Source organism: Sylvia atricapilla, chromosome Z (genome assembly GCF_009819655.1).
Source record: "Sylvia atricapilla isolate bSylAtr1 chromosome Z, bSylAtr1.pri, whole genome shotgun sequence".
In the NCBI taxonomy this organism is placed as follows: domain Eukaryota; kingdom Metazoa; phylum Chordata; class Aves; order Passeriformes; family Sylviidae; genus Sylvia; species Sylvia atricapilla.
Genome location: NC_089174.1, coordinates 50234948 through 50257130, shown reverse-complemented (window position 1 = coordinate 50257130; position 22183 = coordinate 50234948). Strand labels below are relative to the sequence as shown.

The following is a 22183-nucleotide window of genomic DNA, read 5'->3' as shown; positions in this document are numbered from 1 at the left end:
CTGGATTTCTCCAGAGGCTGCAGGTGTATATCTGCTTTACTGTGGAATTTTGTGGGCTAGAGGAGAACAGCTTTACCATGGTCTTCATTCCAGGTCCCTGGAACATCTCTTCCTTATCCTTCTTCATGACGTTGGTGTCTGCAAAGTTGCTTCTATCACATATTCTCACTCCTCTCCCTGGCTCTCTCTTCCTATACAGTAACTTCTTCCTCTTCTGTTACTCAAGAGGAGCTATCTCTACTCCTGATAGGCTTGGCCTTGACCAGTGGTGGCTCCATTTTGGAGCTGCCTGGCATTGGTTCCTTTGGACCACTTCTAGAAGCTTCTCATAGAAGCCACCCTTGTAAACTACACCTCCCCCCACTTCCACTACGAAAAACTTGCATTGCAAATGCAGTGCATCCATAAACCATCAGTGTCTCCTTTTCTTACCCAAAACAAACAGCATTTCATCTCTTGTTGCTGGCTCAGGTCAGGGGATGATTGTGTGTGAATATGGAGTCAACTTTAAAAACCATGTGATTTGTGATTTCCTAGATGCCTCTTTAACAGAACCATGATCTTCACTGTAGAGAGATGTGCCCAAGCTTCAGTTTCCAAAAGTTCACATACAATTGCATTTCTGTGCCTAAACAAATAATGCTGAAGAGCCCATGTTTACACTGCAGAAGTTGTCCAGCTGACATTTTTTAAAGCAATTATATTTTTGGATGTGCAAATATGCAGAGATGAGTAGGAAGATGATCACCACATCCTGGAAAAACTTACGATCTTTGAAGACATCTGTAATGAAGCATTTGAAAAACAGGGCTGAGATGCCTTAGAGCAGACAGGAAGAAACAAAACTAGCTGGCTATCTCATGAGACGTGCACTCTTGCCCCTTCCATAAGCTTGGAGGTTGCTGTGATTCATGCAATGACAGCAAAGCTTGAGGAACCACACAGCCAGAGCCCCAGGACAGAGGAGCCTCCCTTCTAGTCAGACTTACCCATCAGACATCTCAAGCCGCTGACCAGGCACAAGAGATGCTGTAAATGTCACATCCATGCTGGTGGCAGGTGCCACCTCTTTCATAGGGATTTCACAGCTGCTTTGCCAACATATATGCATGGTTTGTGGGTCTGTCCATATGACCAGAGTGACCACTGATAGATGGTACTCAAGTGTATGACTGGCTACAGGTCACATGAGTTCCAGTGATGTATTCAGGCATCTGTCAGCACCAGTTTGGTCTATTATAGCAGAGGAGTAAAAGGGAATCTTTTCCTAGTCACCAGCAGGCCATGAGGAGAAGACCCGGCCTTGGCTTTTCTGTGTGCCACTAAGGAGCAATGGGTCCTTTTCTACCCTCTCTACAGCCAGGCTGAACCTCAGCCTCCAACCAGAAGAGGTTTTCAAGTTACTTAGCTATGCCACACACAGACCATGGCCCTCCCAGTGAAGCTGTGGTCATATGCCTAGTGAAGAAACAGGCGAATGTGTGGATCTTCCTTTCATTTTCTGCTTGCTGGAAAGTTGAATGCTGCTGCAGCCAGTGCTGTCATACCAATTTCCCTGAACTTCTTTAGGGCAAAGACTATGACAGTGATTAAAGATGCAGGGGGCACAGAGCTGCTGTTTTTCCTTCCTGTGTTGGAGATTTAACTCCTTGTTAGCGTGCTGTCATCTGACAGGATCCTTGAGATAGCCCACCTCCAGATACCACCAAATGAAAAAAACCCAATTTTTTGGAACTTGAACACCTGTATGTATCACATGATTCACACGATTCTCAAAGATAGTTAATGTTTACCACCTTTCTGGATAATTAACAGGAACCAAATAATTCTGCTTTATTGCAGAGGAATATGCAATAAAGGGGTATGAGGCAATATGCAATTTCCTCTCATGGTAACTCCACAATGACTTATGAGACATTTCTGAGAAGTGTGATACTCATTAACAGCCTTTGGACGCCCTGTGCTTCATGAGAGATGCTTCTGCATGAGTGCAGTAACTACTGCCTGCCACCAGAGACGAATGGGCTGGACACCTGCTGTAATGATAGACATCAATTTCTTCCCTGACTACCCCATGTTTGGGGTCTGTGTGAGGTGTTGGAGCAGTGGGGGTTTCTGCAGGGGGGCACGGGGAGAGTCTACATGAGCTGGTGGGCTTCTTGGTCATCTGCTTTCTGAAAACTCCTGACTTTTCCCACAAGTGTTGCAGCACTGCACCAGGCAAGCATCAGTGTACGGGGATAGATGAGGCATTTTCTCCTCCAGATAAGAGTTCCTCCTGACTGTGGTCTGAGGGAAATCCTGTCTCAATCAGAAGTTTTTTTAAATTTGGAGGTTTTTGTCAGATTTTTTGCAAATTTGAGTTGTAAAATTGAACCTTGATCTGGAGCTCAGCAGGACCCTTCCCTTGAGGTTGTGTTGCACAATGACATCTGTGCCAGACAAGCACTTTCAGGCCTAAGTTTACTCTTTAGCATCATATTTATGTATTTTCCTTCTAAAGCAATCGCAGTCCTATCTTTTTTTTTCCCAGCAGCTACAAAGCACAGAAACTTAGCAATACAAAAAACAGCTAAAATGGAGAAGTATGGGTTTTTTTGTTAACAACTAAAAGAAAAGAGGCTGCAAGCAGGAAATAAGGTATGCAATGTAAAGAAAATAAATTTAATTTGTGTGTGTGTGTGTTCCCAAGCTTTAATTTCAGTTGTAGTAGAGGCTACAATAACTGTCCAGACACAGAGCTGGTCTAGACAGGCCAATTAATGTTTCAGAGTCCTCTGAGCTCTTAACAAGATTAAGGGCTCCCTTGACTTATTTCTCCTTTCTGTATTGCATAAAGGCCCAGATTATTTTAGCAGACTCTTACGGAAAGCATGCTGTCATTGCAACAAACTGGTTTATTTTGGAGAGGGTTGTGTGCAAAAAGGAAAGGGTCCAGTGGGAAGGCTGGACCCATTCCCAAGTGCTGTTACTTGAAAGCTTTCCTCCTGATCTGCTGAAAATAACGTCATAGGGAGACAGGATCAACGTTCCTACAGTCTTGTACCTATCTGGGAGCCAGCTTGCATCATGAGGTTTGGGACACTTGTTTTAGGTTGCAATTCAACCTAGCAGTGAAACTGGTAAGTCACTGCAAACACATTTCATTTGGCAGCTGGTGGCCAGGAGGGGGAGTGAACAGAAAGTCAGAGTTTGGCTGATGGGTTTTCTTTGGGCCCAGCCCAGGCTTGCTTCTCTTAAGAGCGAGGCCAGTGTTTGGCTGGCTGAGGGAGGTCAAAGGCAGGTTAACCTACAGTTTCTGAAAGCTGCAGTTCCAACCCCCCACAAGGGACTTGGTCAGCTGACGGGGAAGTGAGTCAGAGAAAACCCATTTCGCTCATCAAACACAGACTTGGAGGAGTCTTGGGAACCGATCACAGGGAAGCTAAAAGGGAAGGATACGTTCCTTTGAGTTCAGAAAATTGGTAAACCTTTTAGCTATGGGCTTGGTGGGAGCCCAGGACACAAAACAGAAGATACATTGCTGGCCAAAAAACCCCACAACTCAGCTCGCTGGACAGGTAAGTAATCCAGCAAAAAGCAGAACCCAGTTTGTGATAAAACAGTTTGGGAAAACGTTCTCTGCTCTTAGCAGAAGCTAAGAAGGAATTCAAAGCAAGACCCACCAACAAGGTAAGAACTTTTATTTTTAGGTTAAAATATAATGGGGCAAGGAAAAAAGCAAACACCAAAAAGAGTCCAAAAGAAAGTACACCCTCGGAAAAGAGAAGGGTGCTTTCAAAATCCCATGGGACAGCCCACTGGGATGGATGCTGGTGCATTGGGAGAAAATTATTTACTATTGCATAGAGGTTTGTGGAGGCAAGGAAATAAAGAGTCATGTAATTTGGCCCACATTTGGCACATTTGAGAAATGGACCTGCAAGGCATTATGCAGTTGCGTGAATAATAAGAAATTGCGGGACCATGAGGAAAAAGAATATGCTCACTTATGGATAGGATCTAGGATAGGATTGTTTGCCATAAAAACTAAGAAGGGGACCTCAGCTCAGAATGATGAATGGCATCTTCTTGAATATCTCCCTCACTCATATCTCGTCTCAGCGCCGCCACCTATACAGGTTCAGGCGCCTCCCTCTGCACCCCCGGGACCCTTGAATCAGCCCCTACCTGTACTGGGTCCTTCGCAAGGGCCCCAATCACGGGATCGGACCAAGCCTCCGTATCCCTCCCTACCCCGAGTTCCGAGGCGACGCCTCAATTACCTCTCCTGCTTCTACCCCTACCCCCGGATGGGCCGTCAGACCAGACACCCCTCCTCACGCCGTATGTAGTCCCATCAAAATCCTTGGCGCTGTCTCCTCAAATTCCAGAGGCACAGCACTTGCAAGCTTTGGAACTACAAATCCCAAAAGCCTCCTCGCAGACCCCATCTTTATTTCCCTCGCAGCCATCGGAGGTAGCTCTTCCCTTGCCACAAACCCTGATTACCCCATAGCTGCTTTTTCCTCTGCCCCCACCAATCCCACAGACCACGGGAGCCAGAAAACCAGTCCCAGAGTTCTCCTCCAGCAAGCCGAACCCAGAGAAGGGTTAAGCAAATGAGTGAGGAAAGGAGTGAGAATGAGGATGATAAACAAAATTCCCTTTATCGGAAGTGCCTGCAGCACCCGGAATTATTTGATTCATAAACGTTCCAATTAATACTGGGGATGTGACAGCTTTTAAAAAGGAAATGGGTCAATTATTGGATGATCCATTCAGAGTGGCAGAAAGGCTGGATGACTTTCTGGGAGGTAGCATTTACACTTTTGAGGACCTTATGGCCATCTTAGGGTCACTATTTAACACTGAGGACATGATCTGATGGGCGAGGATCCAAAATTGGAAGCACCGCAACCCCCAGGATACACCTGGAGACCAAAAATGGCCTAGCCAAAGTCCAGGATAGAATTCCCAGACTGAGGAAGGTAGGTGAAATATGATAAATCTTAGGAATATCATAATCCAAGGTATACTGGAGGCAGTACTGAGGGAACAAAACATCAGCCAAGTATTTAAAGAATGCCAAAGGAAAGAGGAATCTCCTCAGAATGGCTGGATCAGCTCTGGAAAAGTTTACAAGTTTATTCCAGAACGGATCCTAATTCATCCATTGGAGAAGTGGTGTTAAAAACACAATTTGTTGCAAAAATTTTGGGAAGACATTAGGAGAAAACTAGAAAAAATGGAGAATTGGCAAGAGAAAAGCTTGCAGGAGCTACTAAGGAAGGCTCAAAAGGTGTACCTGATGGGAGGATGAGAAAAGTCAAAAGACATAGACCAAAGTACTGATTGCAGCTGTAAAAGAGGTGCAAAAGCAGGAACACTACCGGGACCAGGTAAAAAACAATGCAGAGAAAACAAATAGATCCGTCAAATAGGAACCCAGGGTCTAAAAAGGAACCCCTGGAGTGTTTCTACTGCAAAAAGAAAGGGCACATGAAAAAGAATTGTTAAAAGAGAATAAGGGATGAAAAGATTTTTCAAGAGCACTAGGGCTGTTGAGGGCTTTTTATTTTGAAAACCAAAACATCAAACAAACCCTTAGTAAAGCTAAAGGTAGGTCCCCAAAAGAAAATAGTAACATTTTTAGTGGACATAGGGGCAGAACGGAGCACAATGCAAAAACTGCCTTCAGGTTGTTTTAAGAGCCTGGAGAAGATGAAAAATGTGGAAATAGAATCTGATAATAAAATTTGTTTAAGGAATTTTCTTCTGATGGAAGAAGCAGATTACAATTTGTTGGGAAGAGACATGATTATAGCTCTAGGAATAAATCTGACTGTAAAAGACTCACAATTGGTGGTAAGCTTATACAAGCTAAGGATATAGTGAAAAGGGGAAGTTTCTTTATGAGAGACTGAACAGAGATAGGATGAAATGGACTGAACAGGATGAATTAGAATTTAAGAGATTAAAAGAAGTATTAATAACTGCTCCTGTGTTGAATTTGCCAGACGTAAAAAGGCAGTTTCCGTTGTTGGTAGATGTTAGCAATCATACTGCTCATGGTGTTTTAACTCAGGACTGGGCAAGGACCAAGAAGCCTGTAGGATATATTTCTAAGCTTTTAGATCCAGTAAGCAGGGGATGGCCCACTTGCTTGCAGGCCATTGTAGCAGTAGCTCTGCTGGTGGAAGAGGTTAAAGGCAAAATTTTGGGCTCCCCTGGTAGTATATTCACCACACAATGTGTGGAGCATTCTGCAACAAAAGGCAGATAAATGGCTCAAGTATGAGGCTATCTTGGTGCATTCACATGGTTTGGAACTTAGGACAACAGCTGCACAGAATCCAGCGCAGTTTTTGTTTGGAGAGACACTGGGGAAAACCTCCCATGACTGCACAGAAATGGTAGAACTGCAAACCAAGGTAAGACCAGACCTGGGAGAGAAAGAATTAGAAGAAGAAGGAAATAGTTTATAAATGGATCAGCAAGGGTAATAGAGGGAAAAAAAATCAGTATATACCATAGTAGATGGCAAATCTGGAGAAGTGGTAGAGTCAGGGCCTCTGAATGCAAATTGGTCTGCCCAAGCCTGCGAATTATATGTGGAAAGTGTCCTTGTCTCCCAGAGACTTGAAGATCAGATTACAGTGTCACCATAAACGAAAAGAGGAGATCGGGTAAATTGTATAAAGCCAGATTGTGAATGTTTCCCCTTTGTTTACTGAAGTGTGCATGCTGTAAACAGATTTGGGTTGCTTATTATAAAGTGGGGCATAGACCAAGTGGGCTGTGTACTAATTGCTTGGAGGAAGAACAAAAAGAGACTAACATTTTATTAGTAATTGCCACTAGCTTGGGTCTACTAGAGTTAGATCCTCCAGAGTGCTATCTAATATATAAAAAGAGAATAAAAGGACAATTGGTTGCAGAGGCTGAAGTGCTCGATGTTGAGTGCCAGAGGACAATCAAAGTACCTTGCTACTCAGATACGGTCAGGTTGTCCCGGTGGAGTGTCTTTAAAAGTAGGTTTGCGGCTCAGACCCACAGGACCCCAGAAACATACTCCTGCTGCCAAGAAGATGGGTTACCCTGCTGCAGGCTGCTACCCCGTGGGCGAAGGGAAAGGCAGAGGAGTGTTGTACTGGGGAGTCCTTGTAATCCTGAGCCTAGTCCTGAGCAAAGCAGGGGGATTCCACCCCAAGAACCCACAGAGGCTGACTGCCATGAAGTGTGAACCATGCCTGGAGGTTACACAAGAGGAACAAGCAAAGAACCTGAAGTGTCAAACACTTTATGATTGCCCAGGGGATAAGACAAAGGGATATTGTTTCTTTAATGGCACTCAATATAAAATTTGTGAATCAGAAAAAGGGGTGGTGTGCCATGACTCAAGGTCAATTACTAAAGACAGGCAGTCCAAGGCCCATGAAATTTACAAACGGGAGACAGGAAAGATGCCAAACTATCCCCGTTTGTGACCAATGTAACTGGACTGTGTGGACAGTTGGGAAAAAGAAGTCTACTTTTCTGGGGTACTGCCAAATCAATAGACTGTTTATGATAAAAACAAATTAGAAATCTGTACTATGGATGGGAAAATTTATTGGGTAGGAAAGAACATAAAACATGAGGGTAAAATGCTTTCAGGAAATAAACCCATAGTATTAGATCTCCTCAAACAAGATGATGATAGAACATGTTTGCAATTTGATGAAACCTTCTATTTTTCAAAAAATGAGGAAGGGCTAGACCCTGAAAGTAAGATGCAAATGTTAAAGAAAACATATCCTTCCAGAAATACTGTAAAATAACGCAGGAAGAATGAGATAAGTATGATAGATCCAAGGATAATTGATAAATAGAAAATTAAGGCTTATGAAACATGAATTTAATGGGTAAATAAAAAGGTGGGGGACTGTGATAAATGTAATGTATAAATTTGTGTATAAAATATTGTATCAAAAGTTTGGACTATTAAAAGGCTACTCGAGGGCGTCTCTGAGATTCCAAGATTCATCAAAGATGGGCTTCCAGTTCATGGCTGCTCAAAACCTGGTATCAATCTTGGTGGAAGATCTGGAGGATGATCAAATCAGCATCCCAAAGAAAGAATCTGGGAAGACTTCTGAATCATCTTTTCATACTTATGGGAACCCTTTTCAATACCTTACTTAGAAATTAAGAAATACATGAATATTTGGACTTTCAACAGACTTAACCTCGGGACAAATAAACTGTATAAAAACCATACACCAAGACCCAGCATTCGTGGCAGGGTTGGATGGCACCTTTGCTGCTGTTACCCTGTCCACCCAACATTCGATAGATGTTGTCCAATTTTATTGTGACCTTTCAATTAGATTTTGGAAAAATTGCTAAATAAATTATTTTAAATTGGCTTCTAGTAATTTATAACAATGAGAAGTGAACATAAGCCTTTAAACCACCTTTTTCCCCTAACAATGCAGGAAGACCAGGCATGGGGGTTTTGGTCATTTCGTTACTCGAGGTCTTCTGTTCACTCAGGGAGAGGAATCTTTTTCCTGCTATGCCATGGGGTCCCTCCCCCAGGCAAACAGGCTTTCCAAAACTGTTGTGGTGTGGGTTACTTGTCGACGAGGTGCAGTCTTTTAAGGACAGGCTGCTCTAGCTTTGAAGCAAGGGCTCTATCTCTGGAAGCAGGGGCTCTCTCTCTACTCGGGTCTCCCACTAGACCACAGCTTTCTCTGGCCTCCACCTGCTCCACTGGGAACACTTTCCCATGGGCTGCAAATGTATCTTTGCATCCCCCGTGGACTTACTGCATTACAGGCTGACAGTTTGTTTTGTCACAGTCCTCACCTTGGCTTTTCCACTGACCTTGGTGTCACCACGTTGTTTTCCCTCCCATGTTGTGCCCACTTCCTCCTCTTCTCTGACTAGAAGCAAAACTGCTGTTTGTAGGTACCAAAAGGTACCTACTAATCCAAAAGGTTCTACTAATTCAAAGATTCTTGCAGGTTCCACGATGCCGAGAGGTTGATCTCGTCCAGGTTCCACGCTGGGGAATTGCTCACCCTGCTTCCACTGCCGGCCAGGCAGCTCCGCCACCATCCCATGGGCAGTGGTGGCCGCCGCGGCGCTGGCGCTGTTTAATGCCTCTCTTCGTGCAAGGCACTGGGAAGGGGGAGCCGCTGTTCCTGCTCCTGTCTCTGTCCCTGCCGCTGTCCCTGCCCTCTTTCCCCGCAGTGTGCCTGGCTCGCTGCACGCCTCCCCGAGATGGTGGCAGCTGCGGCGGCAGATCGCCAGCGCCACGCTGGGGATGGCTCCCGGCGCTGGCGTTTTGCTACCTCTGGAAAAAAAAAAACAAACCTGCACCTGTGCTGTTTTGATTTTCTTCTTAAATATGGTATCACAGACCCGTTACTAACCTCTCTAATCAGGCCAGCAGCACGTCCATCTTCAGGGTCATCCGACATTGACTCTGTCGGACATGGTGAAAGCTTCCAGCAGCTTCTCACAGAAGCCACTTCTGTAGCACACCCCAGTACAAAAACCAGGCTGTGCCAAGCTAACACAACCATATAGGCTGGAAATCAGCTGATGTACTTTACCTTGGGCATCTCTCTTGAGAAGCACTGAGCATCTCTCTAGCACCCTCTCAAGGCTCTAATTTCGGCAGCCTCCACCCAATATACAGCCATTCAGGAGCCTGTAAAAACAACTATTTTTTTTTTTTTTTTTTTTTTTTTTTTGTGTGTGTGTGTGTGTGTGTGTTTTTGTTTGTTTGCTTGCTTGTTTGTTTTAGCACAGATTAAACCCCTTTTTAGCATAGATTAAACCCCAAACACTAGTAATGCCTTAAGACCATAGCTCAATCACTCTGTAGGCAAATGGTATTTGTTGGGATGCAGTATCATTGAAAGGTGCCTAAGAAAATGCCTAATCTGATGTCTTTCTCTATTTGGTTCTGAAATTGAACTCTAACCAGCCTTGGAACTGTACACCCCAAGACTGTACATGAATCTGGGTATACGTGGTAGTGCACATCCCCCACTTACTTCCATGTCTTGACCACTCTATGATCAAGGAATTCTTGTTAGCCTTGGCCTTGATTAATGGGCAGTTAAGTTACCTTTGAGCTTATAAAAAACCCCTGTCTGTTCCCAGGAACCTCTGTTGTCTAATGACGTCCAGTTTTCTAATGGTTAGCCTTAAACCTTTATTTTTGTCTAAATACCAGCCCAAGTGAAACAATGTTATTGGACTTTTTTTGAGGAAAATTCCAGTTAAAATTCCCCAGTTGTGACCAGGATGACTAAAGCAAATCATCTAACAACCCTATGAACAGTGGTTTTTGGTGAAGCACTTTGAGGTCTCTTGGACCACAGCAGGCTCTGACCAACATCTCCATCTGCATTGGGTTTGTGTGGCAAGGTTCTGGTGGCAGGAAGGTATGGGAGTGACTTGTCTGACAACCTTATGGAAGCTTCCCCCATGTCCAACACAGCCAATATCAGCTGGGTCCAAGATGGACCTGCCACTGGCCAAGGCCAAGCCCTTCAGTGACATGGTAGCATGTCTATGATAGCATATTTAAGAAGGAAAAAAATTACTATTGCACAGGAACAATTGTAGCCAAAGAAGAGTAGAGTGAGAATATGTAAGAGGAACAACTCTGCAGACACCAAGATGAGTGGAGAAGGAGGTGCAGGAGGTGGTCCAAGTACAGAGCTGAGGTTCCCCTGCAGCCTGTGGTGCAGACCATGGTGAGGCAGGATGTTCCCCTGCAACCCATGGAGGACTCTAGTGGAGCAGAGGTCCACTTGCAGACCATGGAGGACCCCATGCTGGAAAAGGTCGATGCTGAAAAGCAGCAACCACAGGCCCGTTAAGTCTGGGAAAGAGGGAGGGATATGGGCAAGCTGTTTTTAAGATTTTTGGGTTTTTACTTCTGATTCTCCTATTCTGATTTTTATTAGTAATATATTCAGCTAATTTCCCTAAGTCAAATCTGTTTTGCCCATGGTGGTAACTGATGAGTAATCTCTTCCTGACCTTTTCTTGACTGATGGAGCTTTCTTCTCTGTTCATTTGAGGAGGGGAGTGATGGAGTGGCTTTGGTGGGCACCAGGGTGGTGGAGCTTTGGTGAGCATCCAGCCAGGGTCAACCTTCCACACTTTCTGAGTGGGATGCCTCTTGCAGCTTACCAGCTCTCACATGTAGGACTCTGGAAACTGTTGCCAAAACTTGCCTATGGCATCGGGCTGATACCCCTGCCTCCTCAAGGGCCAGTCCTTTGCCCATTGAGAAAGGCAAAGGTATTTGACATATTTCACTGAACTTGAGGGATACTTTTAAACAGGCACATGTAACTTTGTACATACTTCTATGTATCTGTCTGTGTGCATATGTGAACTGATTCACTCACCTTATGGCCTATAGCAAGTGTACAAGCCTATACAGTATAGCCTGAATGTTGCCATCTCTATTTTACTGCTATGGTTACAGTACACCCTATTGAGTAATTCTGTAATTATTAAATTAGTCAATATTTAAAGGATGTTAAATCTTTTAGCTGTAAACTGTTCTGGGGCTGAGTTTGGGCACAGCCACACCTAGGTTTCATCAAGAGTTTAGAAAGAAAGGGAATCTTCGCCAAACCTTGCTACTCAATGGGAGGGCCTCTCCTTTGTGTCCCCAGCCTCTGTATAAATAATTATTAAGAGATTCTAGTAAAATTTTCCTTTGTGTGCCTCAACTAGGCAGTAAGTATTAGAGTGGACCCTTGTGGAGGTGGGCGGAGCCCCGGCTGCTCTGCCCTGGAGGGAGCCAAGCTGAGGAGTCAAGGAAAATTTTGCAACTTCACCCTGAGCCCCTAGGACAAAAAGGCAAACCTCCTAGCCACGGCGACCTGTCTGGAGACCCACAAGCCCCCTCGGGATTTTATGTAGATCTGTTACAATTGATTGGTTCTGTACCCTTCTCCTCCCACCCTGGTGTCCCATAAAAACCCCTGGGTTTCCTCTGGTCGGGAGAGGTTCCTCGTCCCTGGATCCCTTTCGCTGGTACTCTCTCAATAAAGTACCACCCGCGGAAATTCCACACGAGACCTCTCTCTCTCTCACCACGGCCGGCTAAAAGAGGGGCTAACTCATAAGGGCATGAGCTAAGAGCACTGAGCTGAAATCACTGAACTGAAAAATCACTGCTCTGCCCGATGCTGAGAAGCCCCTCTACCCAGCTGAGGAGCGCCCTGATCCCCCAAGGAGCTGTTTCTAGCGAGACATCCTTTGGGGTGGCTGTGGCTCTCTGGGTCCCAAGCGGCGGACCCCATCCACCAGCTGGCATAGAGCCTGCCATTGAACTTTGTTGTGCTTTTACAAATTTATATTAAACCTGCTTTTGCTGATGGTGATTTGTTAAATGACCTAAACTATTCACTCATGACAGTGTAAACTTTGAGTTTCTAGTTCCCATTTTACTCAAAATGCACCTGCCCTTTATCCTCATGGCCTGTCTATGTTGAGCCCTCAGGACTGAAATAGAAGCAAAAGAGCAATGTTTGAGTTGCATGCTGTTTTCTCCCAGCAGGGCCAGGTCCAAGCCTGGAGAAGATGAGGCTCCAGTTATTTATTGACACATATAGAAATAAGTGGCTACTAAATACAGATGCTATGAAAGGTTGCTCTGAAGCATATTTTTGAGAAAACACACCACCCTCCTGCAGTTCAAGATGTGTTTGCATTTTGTCCTACAAAGTCTGTTTACCCTTCTCAGGAGATCTGCTTTTTCCTGATTTCTTCTTCCTCATTTTTTTCCTAAGTGTTTGTTACAATTATGAGATTTGCTCATGATGAGAACTAGTCATCTCTCCAAATTGTGTACCAAGCTGGGAATTTGATCAGTGACAAAAGATCAGGATAAGAAATGTCCAGCTAATCCTTCATTATCTTCCCAGCAGATGGCCAGTAACCCTCTCCTATTTTTTGCAATAAAACATGATGTTTTATTTGTCTGTGTTTGATTTGGATTTGCTCATCCCTCTCTCTATCATCTTACAATGATCTGGTAGCTTGAGTAGAACAGGACTGTTTCCAGAAACTAAGAATCATTACCAGAAAACCAAAGGAAAAGGTGAGTTTTATATTTGGTATGTTAATATCACTTGTTTAGTTGCTCTATATTCCATTAACACTAAATAAAATGGGCAAAGATTGGCAAAAATATTAGAAATATACACTGGAACTCCCTTTCTTATGCATATCTCTACCGCCAAAGATCTCTACTCAGTAGGACCTAACCTGATGTGACTTCCATCATGCAAAGCTAGAACTAGATGCCCAGCATATATTTCCAACAAACCTGAATCAGTGGGTATTTTTGGGTGTTTAGTGCTGGACTCATATTCCAATGTACTTGAGACTTTGGTTGTGCAAGAATCAAATCCAGGAACAGTTTGATTCCTTTCTCATTTTATAGCAAAGCTTAGTTGCTGGAATACAGACAAGAGACTTTGAGAAGGGGAAGTGCCTGTTTCTTCATGCCTTACATCTCCTTTGTACCCATGCTGCCAAATATTACGTGCAAATATTAGTTTACTTACTGGCCTGACCCTTGAAAAGGCATCCTCTTGCAGTCAACAGGACTGCTTTACTTGAAAGAGCTGGTTTAAATTCAGAGACCTCTCTCTGGGGAGGGGATCTTTGCAATTTGGATTTTGTGCTAAAGACATAATGTTGACAACGGGACTTTATAAACAGAAAAAAAAGTGGCTTAGTGTTTGTTTTACAGCCCTTAACCAATATCAGACTGACTTCAAAATTAGAAAACATTATATTGCTCATTCCTTTTGGAGTAGGTAGAATAAATGAACTTGCCACCATGACAAGTAAGAAGCCCAGCACTTTTCAGCACTCTGTTTGCAGCATACCTGCTGTATTATTTTACCTGAGTATGCTGTCTTCGGTACATAGACTCATGGGCAGAGAAGAGCTGCAGAATGTCCTTGAATGTAGATACATTTGGACAGGCTGCTCTTTCACAATTAAACCATAGTACTTACAAGCCAGTCACTCCTTTGAAGTGCATTTTCTTCATTCTCTTGAAGTTGAGAGATGAGCCCTATTTCCTCCCATAAGAAGATATATAATTGCAGCAGTTTAATGCTAAAGCAATCCACTGAGGCAGAGTCAGGAAGCTTCTTTATATTTCCACTGTGCTTGCTAAAGACAGAGGATCCTTGTAGCACTGCCAGTAAGGGCTTTTTTGTGAACATTACACCTGAGTCTATACAAATGCTTGGCCTGCTTATGATGGGGGAGGGATTACTGGTGAAAAAGAGAAGAAAGCCAAGCAAAGTATCTTGTACCAAATCTCAAAGATTTGGGGAACTTCAGAATTTTCTCCTAAACAGGTGCTGCATTTCACCCTGCACTTCTGTTTATCTGATCTTGTAGCTGCAGAGATGGCATGGCTTGAGCTGAGTGCTTAGGGTTTGGGGTTTGTTTTAGGATCAGAGTAGCTGCCTGTGGGTGGAACCCACAGGGTGCTGAGGGCTGACCTGCACTGGGGAGGCTTGAACAGCTGTCAGCATGAACAATAATTCTGGTTGCCTCTGCCAGAATCAAGGACACTACTTTTTAGAGTCCCTGTGCTGCTGGGATTAGCATTGCAACACAGCGCTTTCTTGTTTTGTCCTCCAGAACAGAAAATGTTGCTCCCTCCACCTAATCCCAGCTTTTGTCTGTGGCTTACTGTGCATTAGCAGATTTCTCTGCCTGATTCTGAGGTAGTGCCAGGACACAGTGCAGCACAGCACCCCAGCACCACAAGATGCTCCTGTGGTCTGGGTTGTCCAAGCAATGCCCGGCACTTCCTGCAAGGTGAGCAGGCCCCAAACCTCTCCTAGCAATGGGGGAGCTTGAAGGGTGGTCTTCTTGTTCATGGGGGTGTAGCATAGCACAGCAATATTCTGGGACAGAGTGACAAGGATGAAGGAGTTTTACCTGTTACCTCAGGACAACCAATTTTAGGTAAGGTCACCTCTCTGGCATGCCATAACACTGTATTTTCTGAGTTGTCACTCTTAAGAAGAGCCAGAGGTTATTTTTTGAAAATGTGCATAATCCCCCTTCCCCAAAATTTTGAACCTTTTCATCTCCTTTGAATCTTAAGCATGAGCAAAATTTGGAGCCAAACCACTCAGAAGGACTTGGTTCATATGAGATATTTCCATTCTAGGCATCGTTCTAATTGCTCTGCTGAAAGCCCATCATTGTGCTTTGAAGCAGGGCTGGAAAAATAACCATTCTCAGCCTAAATGGTGATTGTTTTACTATTTTGTAGCATTAGTTGCCTTTATTATAGGTGTTCATTAAATCCCAAGAGCCAGGATTCTGCTTCACTTTCATCCTAAGCAGCAAGAGCAGTGTCTGGCTAATGCACTGAGAATGAGGGGTCGAGGGTCTCTGCTCTCTCAGAGTCCAGAGAGGTGCTTTGCTGGGTGCCTCCCCACTGCAGTTGATGCCTGATCCTAAGCACAAGCTAGCAGGTCATTCTGACCCAGAAACATTCTTATTCCCTGGGTAATGAGCACTCTCTGAGCAGCAAAAAATGATGCTAAAAGCCACTGTAGCTTTTTTAAAATGGCTGCCAAATTCACACTAGAAGAACAAAAGACTAGTCTGGGACAAACTGAATAGAACACAGTGACAGACATCCTACTTTATCCCTCTCCCATTCTGCACTCAAATACACAAATCCACCACTCCTACCAGAGCAGATGCAGTTGCCACAGCAGTGCTTTGCTAATGGCTGCTGTGGAGGTGACAATGTCACCCAGGGAGCTTTAAGGGGCTCATGGGCACTGGTTGAGGGCATGCAGGATGGGTCCTTAGCCTCTACCTTCTCTCTACTCCACTAACCCAAGAGTTTTGCTAGCCTATACCTTGGCTCTTAGGGAACTTGCTGTATCTGTAGGCTGAGTTTGCTCTTACAAGAAACAGCAGATTCCTAGGGAAATGCCTCAGATCTGAAAAAGGGGCCCTGGTGAAAAATCTTCTGTGCTGTCTGGACTTTGCAAAATCTGAGGTGTCTGGCTTTGTTCACACAGGATTTTTATACTAGCTCAGCTCTATTCTTGGTGCTGTGGCACTCCTCCTTTGTCAACGGGTGAGATCAGAAGGAGAGCTTGTGTAAATCCACAGAAACAGTGTGCAGCACACACCCATCTACCAGGCAGTCTGTGTATTCCCAAGAGTTTTCTTGAACTTGGCAATCTGCAGACTACTGAGTATAAGTCATTCATATCAGCAGAGTTAAGAGATAGTCAAAGGGTGTGATTTTATCAGATGACTCAGAACTGGGAGTGTTTATTACTCTTGAGCACCTTTACATCATCCTGACTCAGCAAAACAGGACCAGTTCAACATTTTTTTTATTTAGCAAACTTCCTAGGGATGTTTTCTTTCAGGACTCCATTCTGCACATCCTGGTGGTTGTGCTCAGGAAATCTCCTTCTGCAGGCGAGGCACTTTGTCCAGGTGTCGACATCAAAAAAGGAATCCCAGTCTGACAATAAGATCTGGCTCAGAGTTTTTGGGCAGCAGCACATGCCCTGTGCATAGGTGTACCTCCGTGAATGTCTATCTGCACACATGGGTTTTCCAGTGTGGGGTGGTGTGCCACTGTACCAGCACTGTAGGAAAACCTCAGAGCTGGGACATTGGACTGAACATGGTTTTTGTCAGTGGTCACAGCTGGCTGCCATTTATCAGCATAAACAATTTCTAATCTACAGTGAAACATTTATTTTTCCTTTTGCTTGCTACCAACATCTTACCATGCAAACCCAATACAACTGGCCAGAGGAGAGAGGGGCATATCAACTTTTCTGTCCATTGGCTAAGGAGAAGTCTGTGGAGTGTGATGTGGTGATGACCTGCCAAAAAGAAATGCCCATCACACTTGAGTGGTTTGGTGGTACGATGTATTTGAAGTGCTTTTGCCTGCCTGGCAAATCCCAAACACCCATTGAGCCTGTTGTTCAGGCCCTGACCTGTTCCATTAAATGTACATTGCACACAGTGCAATGTGCAACTTCCCTGCCACGAGTGCAGCAGTGCAGTGATTATGCTTTTAACCTGATTGTGTTGCCAGCTTTGTGAGCACCAGTGCGGGAAGGCCGGTTAATGAAGCTCATGCCTGCAGCTTGTCTGAAGGAAAAAGTACCAGCAGGACATTCATGCATTGGGTGAACATTGTAAGTTAATGCCTCTTCCCAAACACAACTTTTTGGTAAAGACCAAAATCTGTGTTTCGCAGTACCCTGTCCTTACTGTATTGCCAGTGTAAAGCATAAAGTCCAGCATCCTCATTCTCATAAGCAAAGCCACACAGCCAAACTTCCTGCAAAGTTGCCTCTTCTGCAGAGGGCTGTTTGAATCAAGCAGGAGCCAGATGAATGGCAGTGGGGAGGTAGTGACAGCTGAAACGTATCTGGCATTTACAACCTGTACCTTCATGCAAGCAGAGTTTGCAAGTGAAGTGTATGTTCAGAGAATATAATCAGGTGGGTAGACTTCTCCTTTGAGGCTGTTTCATTACAGAATACCTCAGGCAGATCCCAAACTTAAATTTGTGCTTTCTGTGCTACTTAGGGGTTCATGGGCATTCCAAAAAAAAAAAAAAACCAGTTTTTTGTTGATCATTAAAAGTGTATTTGCAGTAGAGGAAGTGAATTTTTAAGAAAAGAGTGGAAGCTCTTTCTGTTTATTTTTTGCCCTTTTTTTCCCCCAGTTTTTACGCCATGCAAGATTTCAGTGTGACAGCACAAGCAGATATAGTGCTAGTCCCAGTAAATACATATAATAATAGCTGCCTGTGAGACTCAAAGTGGAAAACTAGATAGCAACTTTTGGCACTGGAAGGGCTAAAACGGTTAATTCTGTATTTGCATCAGTCTTAATTTTGAGCTGCAGGCTGCAGTTGTTAAACTGTAATAGCAACCAATGAGATTTCAGCCAAGTGAGGAGAAGAAGAACCCACAGCTGTGAGACACTGACATGTTGTCATGACCTGACAAAATTAATCTTCAAACAATGCAAGAGTTGGCTCGGTCAATCCCAGAACTATTTGTAATTACCGCTGAAAATTTGATGAAGGCAGGGAATGTAACAGAAGACTCAGAAAGTGCATCATGACTCCTGCACAGCAGATTGTTCTATAAAAACCTGATTTCCTCTGAAAGGAGGTAAGAGGTGATGGTGACATGCAGAAGCAGGACATCTGGCACATCTCTTGGCACTGCCAATGCTTTTTGTATCTTCTTGGAGGCTTTGTTTAAATGAGATTACTAGAAGGTGGGTGCAGATTTTGTTGAATGATTGCATCTGGTGACAATTACTTCTGGCCGCAATGATGAGATACTTCAAGCAAACTTAAGAAGTTCTTGATTTATTATTATTAATATTATTGTTGTTGTTGATTTTTCTCAGTCTGGTACCAATTAGTGTTTTTATTGTTGATCTGAATGCAGAACTGTGACATGTGATTCTGACATCTACAGATGATTATGAACTGGGATGCACTGCCCTGAAGCACAGGAGTAATGATAATGATCTTGGCAAACTGGAAAAGTGGTTTGGTTAATAAAAGGAATTACTCTGAAGAAGGACAGGCACAAACACTTGTTTGTGCAAACAACTTGTTTGCATCCCTGCAGTATGTCTGGGAAACTTCTTCCCCTACTGATAGCTGGCAAGCTGTTCCTGGACACACAGAATATAAAAGGAGACATATAAACCCCTACATCATCAGCACAAGACATGAAAGATGCTATCTCATACTGCTTATGTGTGCTGACCAGAGATGTCTGGGAGGTGGCTGAGGCAGGGGATACCACATGAGGGTGCCTGTTGGGAATCCTTGTCCATGAAGAGGGTGAACACAAGAACACCTTTGGACATTGAGGCCTTGAGTACTAGGTGGCCCTGAGGTCATCTCTCCCTGGAGAGATAGCCTTGGAGATGCCTGGACTTGGAGGCAAGGACTGCAGAGGAAAAGAGCAGATATTCTCTTCTCCCTGTCTTCTTACCTCTCCCTCTTCCTTCCATGCACCTTGTTTCTGTACAAATAAAATTAGGACAAACAGGAATCAAAACACCCTGGGGGACCATGAACAGGTGTAACAAAGGATGTAGCGAATATAGATTATTTTGGAAGGCATGGGTTTTCTGCCATTCTCCTTTCCACAGAGACCAGTGCACTGGTGGGGAACATGAGATCAGGGATAACCCCATGTACAGTACTTCTCACTGTAATCCGCAGTATCTCCTGGGTGCCAAGAAAACCAACCAACCAACAAAAACCAAAAAACAACCCCCCAAAAAATCCTCAAAAAACCCCCGACCAAGCAACCAAGCAACCAAGCAACCAAGCAACCAAGCAACCAAGCAACCAAGCAACCAACCAAAACAAAAAAACCCAACAAAAAAACACCATCAAAAAACCCCCACAAAAACAATAAACCCCAAAAAACAGCCCCCCGCCACACACACACACAGAAAAAAACCCAAACCCAAAACAAAAGCAGTAGAAAGTGGAAAGATATGTTTACAGACACCTTTAAGAACAGGATCTATGTCCAAACCAGGGCTGTTGGGCTCTGAGAATGGCAGCTGTGGAGACACAGCAGCATTGCAGTCAACTCACTGGGATGATGGGAGAGATGGAGTTGCAGCCTGGGACTGTGAGTTAGGCTTCAGCCTATACCTGGGGCTGGAAAAGGCTTTTCCCTCAGTGCAACGCACACTTGGATGTGGGCTTGTCTGTGCCTGCCCAGCCAAGGCAGCTCCTGTGCAAGGTCTGCAAGGCAACTGATGGGGGATGAGTGGTTTGTTCAGGGACACACCATGAGCTCACAGCAGGGCTGGCAGGAGCCCTGGTCCAGCTTACTGGGATGCATCACTGCCTTGAACAGAGATTGCTGGAGCACCTATTGGGGATGCACAACGGACACCACATGCATAAAGGCAAAAGGCTCTGGCTGGACATGGTTGCTGAATCTCCAAGGGAAAGAAAAATACAAACAGAGTAAAGGTAGGGTTAGAAAATACAAAAAAGCTGTACAAGATGTTACAGAGATGGGAGAAATATACAGCTGCAGTTAAACACAGCACAGAGAAAGCCAAACTGTGTCCTGGGCAATCCCTCTATGGCGGCCTGTTCAACTCTGGCATGGAGAGACTGATGTGGGAAGGTATGGCAGCAAAGGAGTTTCTGCAGAGAGCGACAGGGCACAGGCAACGGTTTCGGACTTCCACGAGAATCACTGGCCTATTGTGAGATATAAGTATTTAAGTTAGAGTTCAGAATGCTCTCATAGGAGCATTTTATTTGGACATATCAATCAGACTCCATCAAATCCTGGCTGAAACATCACAAGGCTGGAAGGAAAACAGTTTCGTTGTTTTTTTTTTTTTTTTTTGGCAAAACTGGAGCAGTATATACTTGCTTTGCTCATATGGTAAAAGCAGTACTTCCTCCCAAAGATGGAAGACCAATGAAAACAGCCTGTTTTAGGAAAAAGACAGCAGCTAAATGTCGGTTTTCACCAAGAGCAGAGCAAAGTTCCTTCAGAAAAGGACCCTCAAGGACTGTTCTACCCATGGTAGCAAAGATTTTCAGGTATCTGGGTACAAGCATCATTTTCAGGGGGAAGGTAGAGGAGCTTTTCATTGTGGTGCCATGTAGACCTCTTTTCTACACTGGTATGGGAGGTGTGCATTGCTCAGTGGGGATGAAGGATCCAATCTCCCAACAAAAATCCCACTGTGGGGAGCCTCTCTTGTGGGGTTTCCAGGCTGGTCTGGGTAAGGAGCTGTGTCTGCAGGAAAAATACAGGCTACTGGGACTCCAGGTAGACAGATTTGGGGTTGTGTGGCTATGGGAGTTATCAGCAGGGCTAAAAGCCTGTTCTCAGGCATTCCATTGTTTCTGTCCTGGGTGGGCACTTAGGAGCAAGGGTGACGGCTGCCTGTTGCCTCCTCCCATCATGCAGGAATACATCAGGTTTGACCTGGATCTTTCCAGACAAGACTGAACACCATGAAACATGTCTGGCTTTCTTTGAGTTTCTCTCTTTTTTTATTCCTCTATTCTAACAGGCACCTTCAGCAGAGGATATGCAGTTGCAGTACTTCACATCTGGTTGCATCAGTCTCACAAACTGATCAGGTGGGCAGTGCTGCTGATGCAGTGGCTAGATTTGGAGGGAAATTGAATTCCTGCCATTTTCTAGAGAAAGTTCCTGAGGACTAAGCAGCCCAAAGCCCTGCAGAGTACAGAAGGCAAGGCTCTGCACACTCTTGCAAAAAGGTAATGGTAAGCCTGAAGGCCCAAACCTGTTGCATCCTAAGACTCATCTTTTTGCCCACTCAGATATTTTTTATTTCCCAGTGCTTCTAGTTATTTTCTGCTTTTATGGTTCTGGTGATCTAATGTGTGATTGGACATGTGGCTCTCTCTCCCAAGGTTTCTTGAATGCTCCTCTGTCTGCCTTTGAGGCAGAGGGTACCTTTGTAGTGGTGACATGTGGCACTTTTCCTCCTGCATCCTCAGGCACCTCACTACACCCCTCAAGCCCCAGCAGCCACTGACTACAAGCTCTACTTTGGAGACATGGGCTGGCAGCAGTACAGCCTGGAGGAGGAACTGGGACATCCCATCTTCAGCCCAGAATGTATCTCTCCATCTCCAGCGCATGGCTGTGCAGATTGCTGATGCCTGTGCTTTAGTTTCCCCATCTTTCTAGATGACATCAATACCTGCAAGCCTTGCTATGGAAATTAATTACGTGTGGCTGTGGTCTGAAAACTGGTCAAGCTCACACCCACTGGCAGAGGATCTGCTGTGTGACACTCAGGACACCAGCCTGGCATCACACCAAGTGACATCCACACCTCATCTCGTCAGAAGAAGAGTGGCAAACCAACCCAGCTGCAGCAACACATGGGTGCAGGCAGAAACTGAGGGTGGCAGCAGCGTCCATCCCATCAACTCATCATATCTCGGCAGGGGTGGCAGAGGAGCCTGAGCTTCTGGCTTTCTTTGTAAAAGTCTGGGCTGCTGCCCTGGCAGCCAGCTCTGCCTTTGACTGCAGGGGAGCAAGGAGTTCTGTAGCTCTGATACAATACAGCAGGATGCCACACA

The 22183-nt window shown here is 44.7% G+C and overlaps 1 protein-coding gene across 1 annotated transcript in view; it reads right to left on the bottom strand.

The window, feature by feature from the left end:
* LOC136373900 (thioredoxin) overlaps positions 1-19517 on the bottom strand; it is a 36541-nt gene extending 17024 nt beyond the window's left edge. The window contains exon 1 of the mRNA XM_066338945.1: positions 19512-19517. The gene's annotated coding sequence lies outside the window, so the exon portion shown is untranslated. The remainder of the gene's footprint in view (positions 1-19511) is intronic.
* Positions 19518-22183: the final 2666 nt, after the last annotated feature.